Consider the following 15,359-nt stretch of genomic DNA (forward strand, 5'->3'; position numbering starts at 1 on the left):
ACAGCCGTGGACAGAAGAATTGACATAAGGAGGAAGGGTAGTGTAGATACCAGTCTAACAGGTGATGCTGGTGGTAGAATGTCTGTGCCTAACCAGGTAAAAAATGTCAGTGAAGCCAAATGGCAAAAATTAAGATGTCTGTACACTAATGCGAGGAGCCTAGGTAACAAAATGGAGGAACTAGAGCTACTGGTGCTGGAAGTGAAACCGGATATTATAGGGATGACAGAAACATGGTGGAGTACAGGTATCGAAGGCTATGTGCTGTTTAGAAAAGACAGAAATAAAGGCAAAGGTGGTGGAGTAGCATTGTATGTCAATGATGAGGTTAACTGTAAAGAAATAAGAAGTGATGAAATGGATAACACAGAGTCTGTCTGGGCAAAAATCACTTTGGGAAAGAAAGATACTAGAGTCTCCCCTGAGATAGTGCTTGGGGTGTGCTACAGACCGCTGGGATCTGATTTGGATATGGATAGAGACCTCTTTAATGTTTTTAATGAAGTAAATACTAATGGGAATTGTGTGATCATGGGACACTTTAACTTCCCAGATATAGACTGGAGGACAAGTGCTAGCAAGAATAATAGGGCTCAGATTTTTCTGGATGTGATCGCTGATGGATTTCTTCACCAAGTAGTTGAAGAACCAACAAGAGGGGATGCCAGTTTAGATTTGGTTTTGGTGAGTAGTGAGGACCTCATAGAAGAAATGGTTGTAGGGGACACCCTTGGTTCGAGTGATCATGAGCTAATTCAGTTCAAACTAGATGGAAGGATAAACAAAAATAGATCTGGGACTGGGGTTTTTGATTTCAAGAGGGCTAACTTTAAAGAATTAAGGAAATTAGGGAAGTGGATTGGACTGAAGAACTTGTGGATCTAAAGGCAGAGGAGGCCTGGAATTACTTCAAGTCAAAGTTGCAGAAACTATCAGAATCCTGCATCCCAAGAAAGGGGAAAAAAATCATAGGCAAGAGTTGTAGACCAAGCTGGATGAGCAGGCATCTCAGAGACGTGATTAAGAAAAAGCAGAAAGCCTACAAGGAGTGGAAGGCCTGGTCTACACTACGCGTTTAAACCGATTTTAGCAGCATTAAACCGATTTAACACTGTACCCGTCCACACTACGAGGCCCTTTATATCAATATAAAGGGCTCTTTAAATCGGTTTCTGTACTCTTCCCCGACGAGAGGAGTAGCGCTAAAATCGGTATTACCATATCGGATTAGGGTTAGTGTGGCCGCAAATCGACGGTATTGGCCTCCGGGCGGTATCCCACAGTGCACCACTGTGACCACTCTGGACAGCAATCTGATCTCGGATGCAGTGGCCAGGTAAACAGGAAAAGTCCGCAAAATTTTGATTTTCATTTCCTGTTTGCCCAGCGTGGAGCTCTGATCAGCACGGGTGGCAATGCAGTCCCAAATCCAAAAAGAGCTCCAGCATGGACCGTACGGGAGATACTGAATCTGATTGCTGTATAGAGAGACAAATCTGTTCTGTCAAAGCTCTGTTACAGAAGATGAAATGCCAAAGCGTTTGAAAAAAAAAATCTACAGGCTACACAGTGCTGTGTGGCAAGCGTAACGGGAAGCCAGAGACTCAAATGGATGCTCATGGAGGGAGGGCGGGGGGACCGAGGACTCCAGCTATCCCAAAGTCCCCAGCAGTCTACGAAAAGTATTTGCATTCTTGGCTGAGCTCCCAATGCCTGTAGGTTCAACCACATTGTCTGGCGTGCTTCAGGGAATAGCTCGTCAATTTACTCCCCCGCACCCACGTGAAAGAAAAGGGAAAGAAATCATTTCTTGACTTCTCTCAGTGTCACCCTATGTCTACTGAATGCTGCTGGTAGACACGATGCTGCAGCAGTGAAGAGCAGTATCCGCTCCTCTCCCCTCCTTGGTGGCAGATGGTACAATATGACTGATATCCATCGTCACCATCAGCCCGTGAGTGCTCCTGGCTTGCCTCAGGTGAGGTCAGCCGGGGGCGCCTGGGTAAAAGTAGGAATGATTCCTGGTCATTCCCAGTATATGGGACAGAAAGGCTGGTAACCATCCTCATCATAGCAACTGGTGGCTGAGCTCCATCAGACCGCTTCCCTTCCTGTGTAAAGAAAAGATTCTGTACTGTCTGGACTATCATAGCAGCGGGATGCTGGGCTCCTCTCCTCCGCACCGCTTAATGTCCTGCCTGGACTGTCATAGCACCTGGAGGCTGCCTTCCCCTCATTTTATCTCACTAACAAGTCACTGTTTCTTATTCCTGCATTCTTTATAACTTCATGACACAAATGGGGGGGACACTGCCACGGTAGTCCAGGAAGGTTGGGGGAGAAGGGAAGCAATGGGTTGGATTGTTGAAGGGGCACCCCCTAGAATGGCATGTAGCTCATCATTTCTGCGGGATCTGACACAGAGCAGCTGTGCTCTCTGATACACTGGTTCCCTAGTACACTTTCCCCATATTCTAGGCAGGACTGACTCTATCTTTAGAAACCATAAAGGAGGGATTGACTCGAGGAGTCATTCCCAGTTTTGCCTTTGCGCCTCTGGCCGATCTTAGCCAGGGGCACCTATGATAGCCGCGGACAGTACAGAAAGACAGATAACCATCATCTCATTGCCAATTTACACTGGCAGCAGACGGTACAGAACGACTGGTAACCATCTCTGCTATCATGCAAAAGCAAATGAATGCTGCTGTGTAGCGCTGGAGTATAGCCTCTGTCCGAGACATCCAGTACACATACGGTGACTGTTAAAAAAGCTGAACGGGGGTTGCCGTGCTATGGTGTCTACCAGGGCAATCCAGGGAAAAAGGGCGTGAAATGATTGTCTGACGTTGCTTTCCCGGAGGAAGGAATGACTGACGACATTTACCCAGAACCACCCCTGACAATGATTTTTGCCCCATCAACCCCTGGGCTCTCAACCCAGAATTCTAAGGGGTGGGGGAGACTGCGGGAACTATGGGATAGCTATGGAATAGCTACCCACAGTGCAACGCTCCAGAAATCGACGCTAGCCTCGGTACATGGACACACACCGCCGAATTAATGTGCTTAGTGTGGCCGCGTGCACTCAACTTTATACAATGTTTTATAAAACCGGGTATGTAAAATCGGAATAATCCCGTAGTGTAGACGTACCCCAAGATGGGCAAGATTAGCAAGGAAAGCTACCTTATTGAGGTCAGAACATGTAGGGATGAAATGAGAGAGGCTAAAAGCCATGTAGAATTGGACTTTGCAAAGGGAATTAAAACCAATAGTAAAAGGTTCTATAGCCATATAAATAAGAAGAAAACAAAGAAAGAAGAAGTGGGACCGCTAAACACTGAGGATGGAGTGGAGGTTAAGGATAACCTAGGCATGGCCCGATATCTAAATAAATACTTTGCCTCAGTCTTTAATAAAGCTAATGAGGAGCTTAGGGATAATGGAAGGATGACAAATGGGAATGAGGATATGGAGGTAGATATTACCATATCCGAGGTAGAGGCCAAACTCGAACAGCTTAATGGGACAAAATCGGAGGGCCCAGATAATCTTCATCCAAGAATGTTAAAGGAACTGGCACATGAAATTGCAAGCCCATTAGCAAGAATTTTTAATGAATCAGTAAACTCAGGGATTGTACTGTATGACTGGAGAATTGCTAACATAGTTCCTATTTTTAAGAAAGGGGAAGAAGGTGATCCGAGTAACTATAGGCCTGTTAGTTTGACATCTGTAGTATGTAAGGTCTTGGAAAAAAATTGAAGGAGAAAGTAGTTAAGGACACTGAGGTCAATGATAATTGGGACAAAATACAACATGGTTTTACAAAACATAGATCGTGCCAAACCAACCTGATCTCCTTATTTAAGAAGGTGACAGATTTTTTAGACAAAGGAAATGCAGTAGATCTAATTTGCCTCGATTTCAGTAAGGCATCTGATAGGGTTCCACATGGAGAATTGTTAGTTAAATTAGAAAAGATGGGGATCAATATGAAAATTGAAAGGTGGATAAGGAACTGGTTAAAGGGGAGACTACAATGAGTCGTACTCAAAGGTGAACTGTCAGGCTGGAAGGAGGTTACTAGTGGAGTTCCTCAGGGATCAGTTTTGGGGCCAATCTTATTTAACCTTTTTATTACTGAGCTTGGCACAAAAAGTGGGAATGTGCTAATAAAGTTTGCGGATGACACAAAGCTGGGGGTATTGCTAACACAGAGAAGGACTGGGATATCCTACAGGAAGATCTGGATGACCTTGTAAACTGGAGTAATAGTAATAGGATGAAATTTAATAGTGAAAAGTGCAAGGTCATGCATTTAGGGATTAATAACAAGAATTTTAGTTATAAATTGGGGACACATCAGTTGGAAATAACCGAGGAGGAGAAGGACCTTGGAGTATTGGTTGATCATTGGCGGCTCATAGGATAACTATGTGATATGGCCGTTAAAAAAGCTAATGCAGTTTTAGGATGCATGAGGCGAGGTATTTCCAGTAAAGATAAGGAGGTCTTAGTACTGTTATATAAGGCACTGGTGAGACCTCATCTGGAATACTGTGTGCAGTTCTGGTCTCCCATGTTTAAGAAGGATGAATTCAAACTGGAACAGGTTCAGAGATGGGCTACTAAGATGATCGGAGGAATGGAAAACCTGTCTTATGAAAGGAGACTCAAAGAGCTTGGCTTGTTTAGCCTAACCAAAAGAAGGTTGAGGGTGGATATGCTTGCTCTTTATAAATATATCAGAGGGATTAATATTAGGGAGGGAGAGGAATTATTTAAGCTTAGTACCAATGTGGACACAAGAACAAATGGGTATAAACTGGACACTAGGAAGTTTAGACTTGAAATTAGATGAAGGTTTCTAACCATTAGAGGAGTGAAGTTCTGGAACAACCTTCCAAGGGGAGTAGTGGGGGAAAAAGACATATCTGGCTTTAAGACTAAGCTTGATCAGTTTATGGAGGGGATGGTATGATGGGATAGCCTAATTTGGCAATTGATGTTTGTTTATCGGCAGGTAAGTATACCCAGTGGTCTGTGATGGGATGTTGGATGGGATGGGATCTGAGTTACTACAGAGAATTCTTTCCTGGGTGCTGGCAGGTGAGTCTTGCCCACGTGCTCAGGGTTTAACTGATTGCCATATTTGGGATCGGGAAGGAATTTTCCTGCAGGGCAGATTGGCAGAGGCCCTGGGGGGGGGGGGGGTTCGCCTTCCTCTGCAGCGTGGGGCACGGGTCACTTGCTGGAGGATTCCCTGCAGCTTGAGGTCTTCAAACCACGATTTGAGGACTTCAGTAACTCAGACATAGGTTAGAGGTTTGTTATAGAAGTGGATGGGTGAGATTGTGTGGCCTGCATTGTGCAGGAGGTCAGACTAGATGATCATAATGGTCCCTTCTGACCTTAAAGTCTATGAGTCCAGGAGTAATCCTTGCCCCTATGAGCTAAAAAGCTAAGCAGCCACGTGGTCAGAAAAGGGAAGCTGTAGTAGCCCCATTGAGTTGAGGCTCAGGGATATTATGGGGCAAAGGTTTCCAGGAGCTCAGGGCCAATGTTTAAGTCTTCTATTTCCATTTATAGGCATGCTTACAAGCCCCAGATCTGCAGTAGTGCTCGGCATCCAGCAGCTCACACTGGGACAGATTTTCAAAGGACTCGGCTCCTCTGACAATCCCAGCCTATGCAACTTTCCCAAGGTCACAAAAGGCATTCAGAGCAGAGCTCAGAATCCAACCCAGATCTCCTGATGTGGCACTTTCCCAACAAAGCAGCCAGCTTCTGCGTCTTGTATCAACACTTTCCAGGCACAAGCAAAGAGGGTTCTGGAAACACAGCTCTCAGTGCTTACAACCAAAGCAAAATATTTCACATGTAAACATTACACATGAGCCTACACCAGTTTTTATCAGAAGTTATAAAGGGATTGTTATTAAAGCTACTTGGGACTCTCGAGCCCATTTTCACCCAACAGTTACTTTAGAAGTATTCATTAATGAAGCCCCACAACATCCTAGACATCAGTATTATTACCCTTCATTTTGTAGTTGGGGAAACTGAGGAATGGAGTAGGGTAGCAATGTGCTCAGAATGAGTCAATTGCAAGCTGGTAGTAGAATCCAGGAGTTCCAATTCTTTCTGTGCTGCTCTAATGACTAGCCCCCACTCCTAGTATCAGAGAACAAGGGCCTCACTGGTTGCCCATATGCTATGGTAGGAGGTAGGGCTCCTGGAGACTGGAGAAAGTTCCAGTATATTGTGGTGGGTAACTACCAGTAAACGCACAGTTGTGAAAACGCCAGCATAGCAAGGCTAAACATGATCCCCGAAGCACAACACTTCCCATGAAAACCATCTGAGTTGTATTTATTTAATGGTTTCTCGCTGTGCCTGTCATTGTGGTATCTGGATGAATGACAAAAATGATCAGAGCGATAATTTATATGACCACAGTAGTCTGCTCTGGATACCAGCTCTGTCCCACTGGGCTGGTAGAGGGAGGACAGCTGCTGAGGCAGCGTGTTCAGCCCTGGGGATAGGAAGTGCCTTAGATTGTTCTCTAGCAATCCTCCTCCATGTGTGTCCCAGCAATACCAAGGAGGCACTCTCAGGCCCCTTCGGGATTCCTAAACCCATATGTATGAGAGTGTGCAATGTAGCTGCCTGATCTGAGACTTCCCGACTCCTTGTGATTAGGAGTCTTCTCTGAACTTAGGCCATTGCTGTAGCACTGAACAGTGGGGCTGCTGCCCCTCAAGGCCCCCAGATCCCAGAATGATATTACTGATTCAGGTGGCCTGATTGCTATAGAACTGTATGCAAGGGAATGTACCATTTTCTGAAGCTCAGAGAAAACTCTGAGGGTCACAGAATGGACAAGTCCAGGATCTACATTGTCGAGGTCAGGAATCTCATTCACAACAGAGTGGCCCCACACTGCCCCCAGGCTCCCTGCAGCTTCACCCCAGGCTAGGGAGCAGACAAGGAGCAGGAGTCATGACCTGACATGAGGACTTCTGGGGCTCCTTTCCTGCAGTGGAAAGGAGGAGGAAGGCTGGTTGTATGATAAAGAGACAGGCCTGGGAGACAGGACTCCTGAGCTCTATTCTTGACCTTGACACCGATTCATGTGTGATCTTGAGGAAGTCACATTCCCTGTGTGTGCCTCAGTTTCCGCACCTATAGAAGGGGTAATGATCCACCTCAGAGGGGCCTCCTGCAGCTGTGTTTGTGAAAAGCTCTCAGACCCTCGGACCCACAGGCAGAACAATAGCAGCAGCAGCCCTGGCTCTGCTGCTGCCCACCCCATGGAGGCACACACATGGTCAAATTCTGAAAGCACATGGAGGCAGATGGACAACATCAATCAGTGCTACTTCTGTGGATCACCTAGCAAAGGCATGGATACCATGCCTGGAAACTAGGGGTATCACCTTTCACTTCGTCCACAGGCCCAGCCAATCTCTGGCAGCAGTACCCCTACAGATATCCTGCCTGTCAATAGAGGGCACCATCTCCACCTGCAGGGAGCTGATGTCCAGGACAAAGGGCATCGCAGCTCAAACAACAGCCAAACCAAGTGCTGTCTGAAGCTGCCAACAGGTAACACCAAGAATTTGTGCAACAGTAGATCCTTCCTTTCTGGACTGTACAACCCCAGAATGCCTAGGAACCAACAGCAGCAGTCGTACAAGTAACAGGGAGAGGAAAGGGGGTTGGCTTTCAGCCACAGACAAGCAACAGCTCAGTGGAGCTGCTAAGACTGCTACAGTCTTAGGTTTCTCATCTACTCCTGAGGACATTCTGTGCCAAAAATTGGAAATTCTGCACACAATATTTTAAAATTCTGCAAAATACTGCAAGTTTTATTTATTTCTTAATAAATAAATGCAGAAGCTCCAGCATGGCAATGGGGAGCACAGGCCACTGGCTGCACGAAGGTGGGAGATCACCCTGCAGCCCCCCACCCCTGGGACACGGACTCAGCAATGAGGCTGCACCTGACTCTAACACAGCACAAGGTCTGGGCCTGCCCCGGAAACACCCTGGGGCCCTGCTCCTCTGTGCCAGGCACACCAGATGTGGGGCAGGCATGCACAACCAGGCAGGATCCAACTGTGGAGGGGCTCAGTGCAGAGTGAGAGGATTCTGTGTGGGACAATCTGGGTGCAGGCAGCTCAGTGAGGGGCCTAGGTATCTCTCTAGCTCTAAAAAGGATATATTGGAATTGGAAAAGGTTCAGAAAAGGGCAACAAAAATTATTAGGGGTATGGAACAGCTTCCGTATGAGGAGAGATTAATAAGACTTGGACTTTTCAGCTTGGAAAAGAGACAACTAAGGGGAGATATGATTGAGATCTGTAAAATCATGACTGGTGTAGAGGAAGTAGATGAGGAAGTGTTGTTTACTACTTCTCATAACACAAGTACTAGGGGCCACCAAATGAAATTAATAAGGCAGCAGCACCCTTCTCTCAACAGCCTTTGAGACAGGGACTGCAGCCTTCGTCCCTGCAGCACATTTCTGCCCTCAGTTACCTGGCTTTATATGTGCCCTGCCTGTTCCTGTCCAGATGAGCATCATCCTTTAATTGGTCCTCCTTGTTCCCAGGCTGCTCCTCCAGATGGAGGATAGGCAGTTAATTGGCCCACCTAGCCTCTTTGACTCATCTGGGCTGCAATGTGGTGAACACCCTGTCACAGAAGGGATCAGCTTTTTGTGGCCAGGCTCCTATTGTGTAGCGGAAATCTCTTGCTTTTGACTCCTGTTCACAGGGCTGCATTTTTAATAATCTGCCACACGAACCTGGAAATGACCAGCCTTTATGTTTTATGGGTTGAAATCAACATCAAATAAATATATGAATTGGTAGTGGATGTTTTCGTTTTCCGTATACATGTCTGATCCTTTTACAATCCTGCTGAGCTCTTGGCCTTGTAGCAAGGAGTTCCACAGGTTAATTATGCATTGTGCAAAGAAAGAAAAGCATCTTCTTTCCTTAGCTTTCATTGCCTTGCCTTTTGATGCTTGGCAGCACTGCACAGTTTAAAGGGGGGTGGCTGGGGCCCTGACTACTTCTTCTCCATCCCCCATCTGCTAACCTCTGGCAGCAGAGGGTGTGGGGAGAGAGCATGTGCAGGTCTTCTGGGAGTGGGAAGCACTATAGACTACCTCCCAGGCCTTGCTGGATCTGTCTTCGCTGCAGACTTAACTCAACATATCTGCACTCAAGTTAACGGAACATGAGTGAGGGGCTACTCCAACAAAACCACTCAAGTTGCTGGAATGTCTTGCATCCGCCTGGGCCTTGCACATACTAGTGTGTGATACTAGCACTTCCAGGAGCACAGCCCGGGGCTCTTAGCACTGCAGAGCTGAGCTGCTCTAGCTATTCTTTCCCAGTGAATTGTGGGAGAAGGTTTCTTTCCTTCCAGGCCCATGGACAGAAGTGGTGTTAACCTGGCAACTCACTTCTGCCTTGGCATGGTCCAGCTTTCTGTTCTCGCCCATCACTCCAGCCCGTTGAACTGAGAGCTGACTTCCAGTCCAGAAGCAGGGACTCTGTAGGTGATAAGAAACCATTGCCCGGGGGGGGGAGACTGTGGGAAGGCATTGGAGGATTAGTGGCACTTGTGGGATCTAGCTTGTGTCCACATTACGGAGGGATCATGATAGCAGCTGATGACTTGTCCTCAGTCAAGCTGTAGCCTATGCAATTCTCAGGCTAGCCAAGGCACTGCTGCACTTGAGTGAGGGATTTTGTGTGTGGATGGGAGTTGTGGGCAGCAGTCCAAGTCTAACTTAGTGACTTCTGCAGTGAAGACAAGCCATCAATACGACTCTGTTCAGCTGCTCCCTGCTCCAAACAGGAGCAAAGCCTTCATTTGGCTCCTTATCTTCCAAAGGGTTTGTTTATCCTGCTGTTTCCTGTCTTCCTCCATATCTGGTCAAACAGGAATTTTTGGAGCCATTCACATGCAAATGATCTCATGTGGCATGTACATGGATGGGGGCTTCCAAAGCCACAGGCATGAACTGAGTGCAGCAACCCTCAGCCCCAAGAGGAGTGAGACACAGTCCAACCGTGCACAACAGAAAATGAAAACCTCAGGCTCAGGCCAACCAAGGGCTCCTTTGGAACACCCCAGAGGGCTAAGCTAGGGGTGCTGCAGCACAGATGTGCTGGGGACAGGAGATGCAGAAAGCCCCCGCCCTTCCCCCCAGATGTACACATGCAGCACATCTGCCAAGGGGAAACTGCAGTTCAACTACAGGCAGGGGTGGCAGGTTTGTATAATTTTTGGTGGTGCCTGGAATGGGTCCAGGCAAGGATGCTCGAGGGAGGCGCACAGGGGGTGGGGGCGGCGGGTGGGACTGGGGGATGCTCCAGTGGAGGAGCATAGGGACAGCGGGTGGGGCCAGGGGATGCTTTGGGGGAGGTGCACAGGTTTGTCAGGTGGGGCTAGGACGAGACCCAGCCCCAAACATTGGTGGAGCTCCCACAGCTGACAAACAGGTGCCTGGCAGCCCCAGCGAACAGCTGATCCATGGCGCCCCTGAACAGTTGTGACTGGTGGGTGCTGAGCACTCACTATTTTTTTTCCATCGTTGCTTGAGCCCGGCGCAGCCACGGAGTCAGTGCCCATGGGCTCCAGTGCTGCAGGGGGAAGAAAGGCCTGGGTGTACTAGGCAAACTCCCCATTAATGGGCAGCAAAGCTTGAAGGCAGTGGGTGAAATGAAATGGAGCAGAACACAGTCGGGACCAGAACAAGCCTTGCTCAGCACTGGTGCAGCAATCACCTCTGTCACACTGTGCTCTACACCAGAGACACGGCCTTCGTTTGCCACAAGTGGCTGGCCATTTGCCTCATGTTGAATGTGCCTAACTTTGCATGTGCACATGAAACTAGTGGACAGCTGACACCGGGTCATTTGCTAGCCACATACTTACCCTGGACGATGAACCACCACCAAAACTCAACCACTTCATGTGCTGTTTACCCAGCAGCATAAATCAGTAGCTTTTCTTCCAGCCATTAAAGCTTCATAAAAACCATATACATGTCGAGAGTATTAATATTGTATTAACATTTATGCTAATAAGCAAGTTGAGCCATTACGTTGTTTATCCACCTATGTAAACTGATATAAACCTTGAGAGGTTTACTCACATTTATGGGACGTTGGATGACAATAAATTAGACACTTGCAAAGTGTCTAGTTCACTGTAAATTGCCGATTTGTTTTCATGCAGTAAGAGGACCTGCAGTCTCCAACTGCATGCTGGGAGAAATGAACAACTCATAGACTCATAGACTCTAGGACTGGAAGGGACCTCGAGAGGTCATCGAGTCCAGTCACCTGCCCTCATGGCAGGACCAAATACTGTCTAGACCATCCCTAATAGACATTTATCTAACCTACTCTTAAATATCTCCAGAGATGGAGATTCCACAACTTCCCTAGGCAATCTATTCCAGTGTTTAACTACGCTGACAGTTAGGAACTTTTTCCTAATGTCCAACCTAAATCTCCCTTGCTGCAGTTTAAGCCCATTGCTTCTTGTTCTATCATTGGAGGCTAAGGTGAACAAGTTTTCTCCCTCCTCCTGATGACACCCTTTTAGATACCTGAAAACTGCTATCATGTCCCCTCTCAGTCTTCTCTTTTCCAAACTAAACAAACCCAATTCCTTCAGCCTTCCTTCATAGGTCATGTTCTCAAGACCTTTAATCATTCTCGTTGCTCTTCTCTGGACCCTCTCCAGTTTCTCCACATCTTTCTTGAAATGCGGTGCCCAGAACTGGACACAATACTCCAGTTGAGGCCTAACCAGCGCAGAGTAAAGCGGAAGAATGACTTCTCGTGTCTTGTTTACAACACACCTGTTAAGGCATCCCAGAATCACATTTGCTTTTTTTGCAACAGTATCACACTGTTGACTCATATTAAGCTTGTGGTTGACTATGACCCCTAGATCTCTTTCTGCCATACTCCTTCCAAGACAGTCTCCTGCCATTCTGTATGTGTGAAACTGATTGTTCCTTCCTAAGTGGAGCACTTTGCATTTATCTTTATTGAACTTCATCCTGTTTACCTCAGACCATTTCTCCAATTTGTCCAGATTCGTTTTGAATTTTGACTCTGTCCTCCAAAGCAGTTGCAATCCCTCCCAGTTTGGTATCATCCGCAAACTTAATAAGCGTACTTTCTATGCCAACATCTAAATCGTTGATGAAGATATTGAACAGAGCTGGTCCCAAAACAGACCCCTGCAGAACCCCACTTGTTATACCTTTCCAGCAGGATTGGGAAGCCATTAATAACTACTCTCTGAGTGCGGTTATCCAGCCAGTTATGCACCCACCTTATAGTAGCCCCATCTAAATTGTACTTTCCTAGTTTATCTATAAGAATATCATGTGAGACCGTATCAAATGCCTTACTAAAGTCTAGGTATATCACATCCACCGCTTCTCCCTTATCCACAAGGCTCGTTATCCTATCAAAGAATGCTATCAGATTAGTTTGACATGATTTGTTCTTTACAAATCCATGCTGGCTATTCCCTATCACCTTACCACCTTCCAAGTGTTTGCAGATGATTTCTTTAATTATCTGCTCCATTATCTTCCCTGGCACAGAAGTTAAACTAACTGGTCTGTAGTTTCCTGGGTTGTTTTTATTTCCCTTTTTATAGATGGGCACTATATTTGCCCCCTTCCAGTCTTCTGGAATCTCCCCCGTCTCCCATGATTTCCCAAAGATAATAGCTAGAGGCTCAGATACCTCCTCTATTAACTCCTTGAGTATTCTAGGATGCATTTCATCAGGCCCTGGTGACTTGCAGGCATCTAACTTTTCTAAGTGATTTTTTACTTGCTCTTTTTTTATTTTATCTTCTAAACCTACCCTCTTCCCGTAAGCATTCACTATATTAGACATTCCTTCAGACTTCTCAGTGAAGACCGAAACAAAGAAGTCATTAAGCATCTCTGCCATTTCCAAGTCTCCTGTTACTGTTTCCCCGTCCTCACTGAGCAGTGGGCCTACCCTGTCCTTGGTCTTCCTCTTGCTTCTAATGTATTGATAAAAAGTCTTCTTGTTTCCCGTTATTCTCATAGCTAGTTTGAGCTCATTTTGTGCCTTTGCCTTTCTAATCTTGCCTCTGCATTCCTGTGTTATTTGAGTTGAAAGGCTGGAGCAGTTGGACACTCATAACTTAGTGGTCTGGACCTAGCCTTTCATGGTTTATTAAACACTTGGGTAATGCGAGTATTAAATATATAACAGTTTCTTTTCTTCATGCACAGTGAGCAATCAGATACTTCCAGTCTGACAGGCTTTTATTTTAGATTAAGGGAAACCAAGCAAATAAAGGCCATAGTACAATCTTCAGGACAGAGCATAGTGTGTGCATTGCCTCTGTAAACAAAATGGCTGGCTGTCTCCACAGAGAGCAGAGTTTCTTAGAGATTTAAAGGAGAAAGCATTGACAGAAGGAAATATTGGGTGGAGTCATAACATAAGGAGAGTGCCCTAACAGTGGTTAGAGTACTAGACTGGGACACAGGAGTTCTGTGTTCAATTCCCTGCTCTGCCGCAGACTTCTTGTGTGAGCTTGAGCAAATCACTTAGACTCCTTGTGTCTTGGTTCCCCATCAGGGGATAATAGCCCTTCCCTGTCTCATAGGGGTGTGGTCAGGGCCAGTCTTATGGTGGGTGATGTGGGCAACTGTCCAGGGTGCCATGGGGGGAGGGGAGGAGGTGCTGTCCAAGTGCTGCAAGCTAACTGACCTGGGCCACCAGAGTGAAGGTGAGTGCTGGCCAGGTGTGTGTAGGGGGCAGATGATGCTGCCCAGAGCTGCCAGCCTGGTGAGGAAGAGCAGGCAGTGGGGCGTGCCCCAGCAGAGCCAGCAGGCCAGCCGCTGGATTCCCCCTTCCTGCAGGCATGGGTGGTAGCTGCACACTCTCTCTCCTCCTGCTAGGTGATCAGGGGCTGTCTGGCCAGGGGAGTCAAGGCTCCCTCTGCAGCTCTGCCAGTCTCTGGGGCCAGGAATTACCCCACGCTGCTGTTCACACTCAAAGAAGGTGCCAAAATACACATTCACCTAGGGCGCTATTTCCCTAAGGCCAGCCCTGGGTGTGCTGAGGGTGAATACATTAAAGACTGTGAGGTGCTCAGAGACGCTGGAGATAGATATAGCCCCATTCTGCTCTCACACCAAGGCTGACTCCTGATTCACCTCCTGTGACCAAGGAAACAGTTCAGTCCCCGGCATAACAGCAGCTGTATAGCACAGAATCCAGTTTAAAAAAAGTCATCAGCCTTATCAGTGAAGCTAAAACATGCTACACTGAATTGCCATAAGGTGCTGTAACCTATTGCCGCCAGTACAAAGGGAGTGGAAAGCAACAATGAAGGCATGAGTCATCTTGCAAGGGGAGACTGCTGAGTGCAGTGGAAACAGGAGGCATAGTTGGCTATCTGAATGAAGTTTCTCAATTATGGAAAGTCCTCTCCCTTTCCTGAGCCTGAACAGTTGCCAGTCATCAGACTTTCCTACTTAGTGATGCTCCTGTGGAAGGATCGAGATGTCTAGCCATTGGCTTTGCAATAACAAGCATGACACTCCCTTGGGCAAATTCCTCATTTTCAGTTGTGGTGGGATGTAGTTTGGATCAGGTGCAGGACTAGAAATCTAGAGACCTGGGTTTGATTCCTGGGTCTCTTCTTGACTTGCTAAGTGACCTGAGCCAGGTCACTTGGGACCCAACCCCATCAAAGTCCTCACTGACCCTGTTTCCTGATCTGAAAAATGGGAATGGTAACAATAACCATTTATATAGAGCACTGAGGTCAGTGGGGTTTGAGAGGTCTCAGCTGCTTGACAGATCAAGCCCTGAAGGATCTATGGCCAAACAGACCTATGTAAGAGCTAAGCACTATTATTATTATTGGCACAATAAGGCATTTGAGCATTGCCACGGTCAATGTATCAAGAATCTGGAGATTGCGAGGATTTCCACTTTCTGGCATGGATTGTTTCTAATTTTCTGCCTTTGCTTTTGAGGCAAATTATGACTAATTTTTCAGGAGTAAAAGTTACATATCAGTGTTTACAGATTTGTTTCTCTTAAATTATCCAGACAGCTGGCCCCATCCAAAGGCTGGGGATGAGCTCCTTGCAACCGTAAAGGGTTCTTGAGGGCACATCCCTCCACAAACAATTTTTCATGCTGCAAAAATGGTAACGATTGGTCCATTTTGTTAAAAACTAGTCTCCAATCCTTGCTCTATTAGAGTATTAGCACGGGAAGGGGCTGTTTGTCAGGGGGAAAGCT

The sequence above is a fragment of the Gopherus flavomarginatus genome, chromosome 21, assembly GCF_025201925.1.
Source record: "Gopherus flavomarginatus isolate rGopFla2 chromosome 21, rGopFla2.mat.asm, whole genome shotgun sequence".
NCBI classification, from domain to species: domain Eukaryota; kingdom Metazoa; phylum Chordata; order Testudines; family Testudinidae; genus Gopherus; species Gopherus flavomarginatus.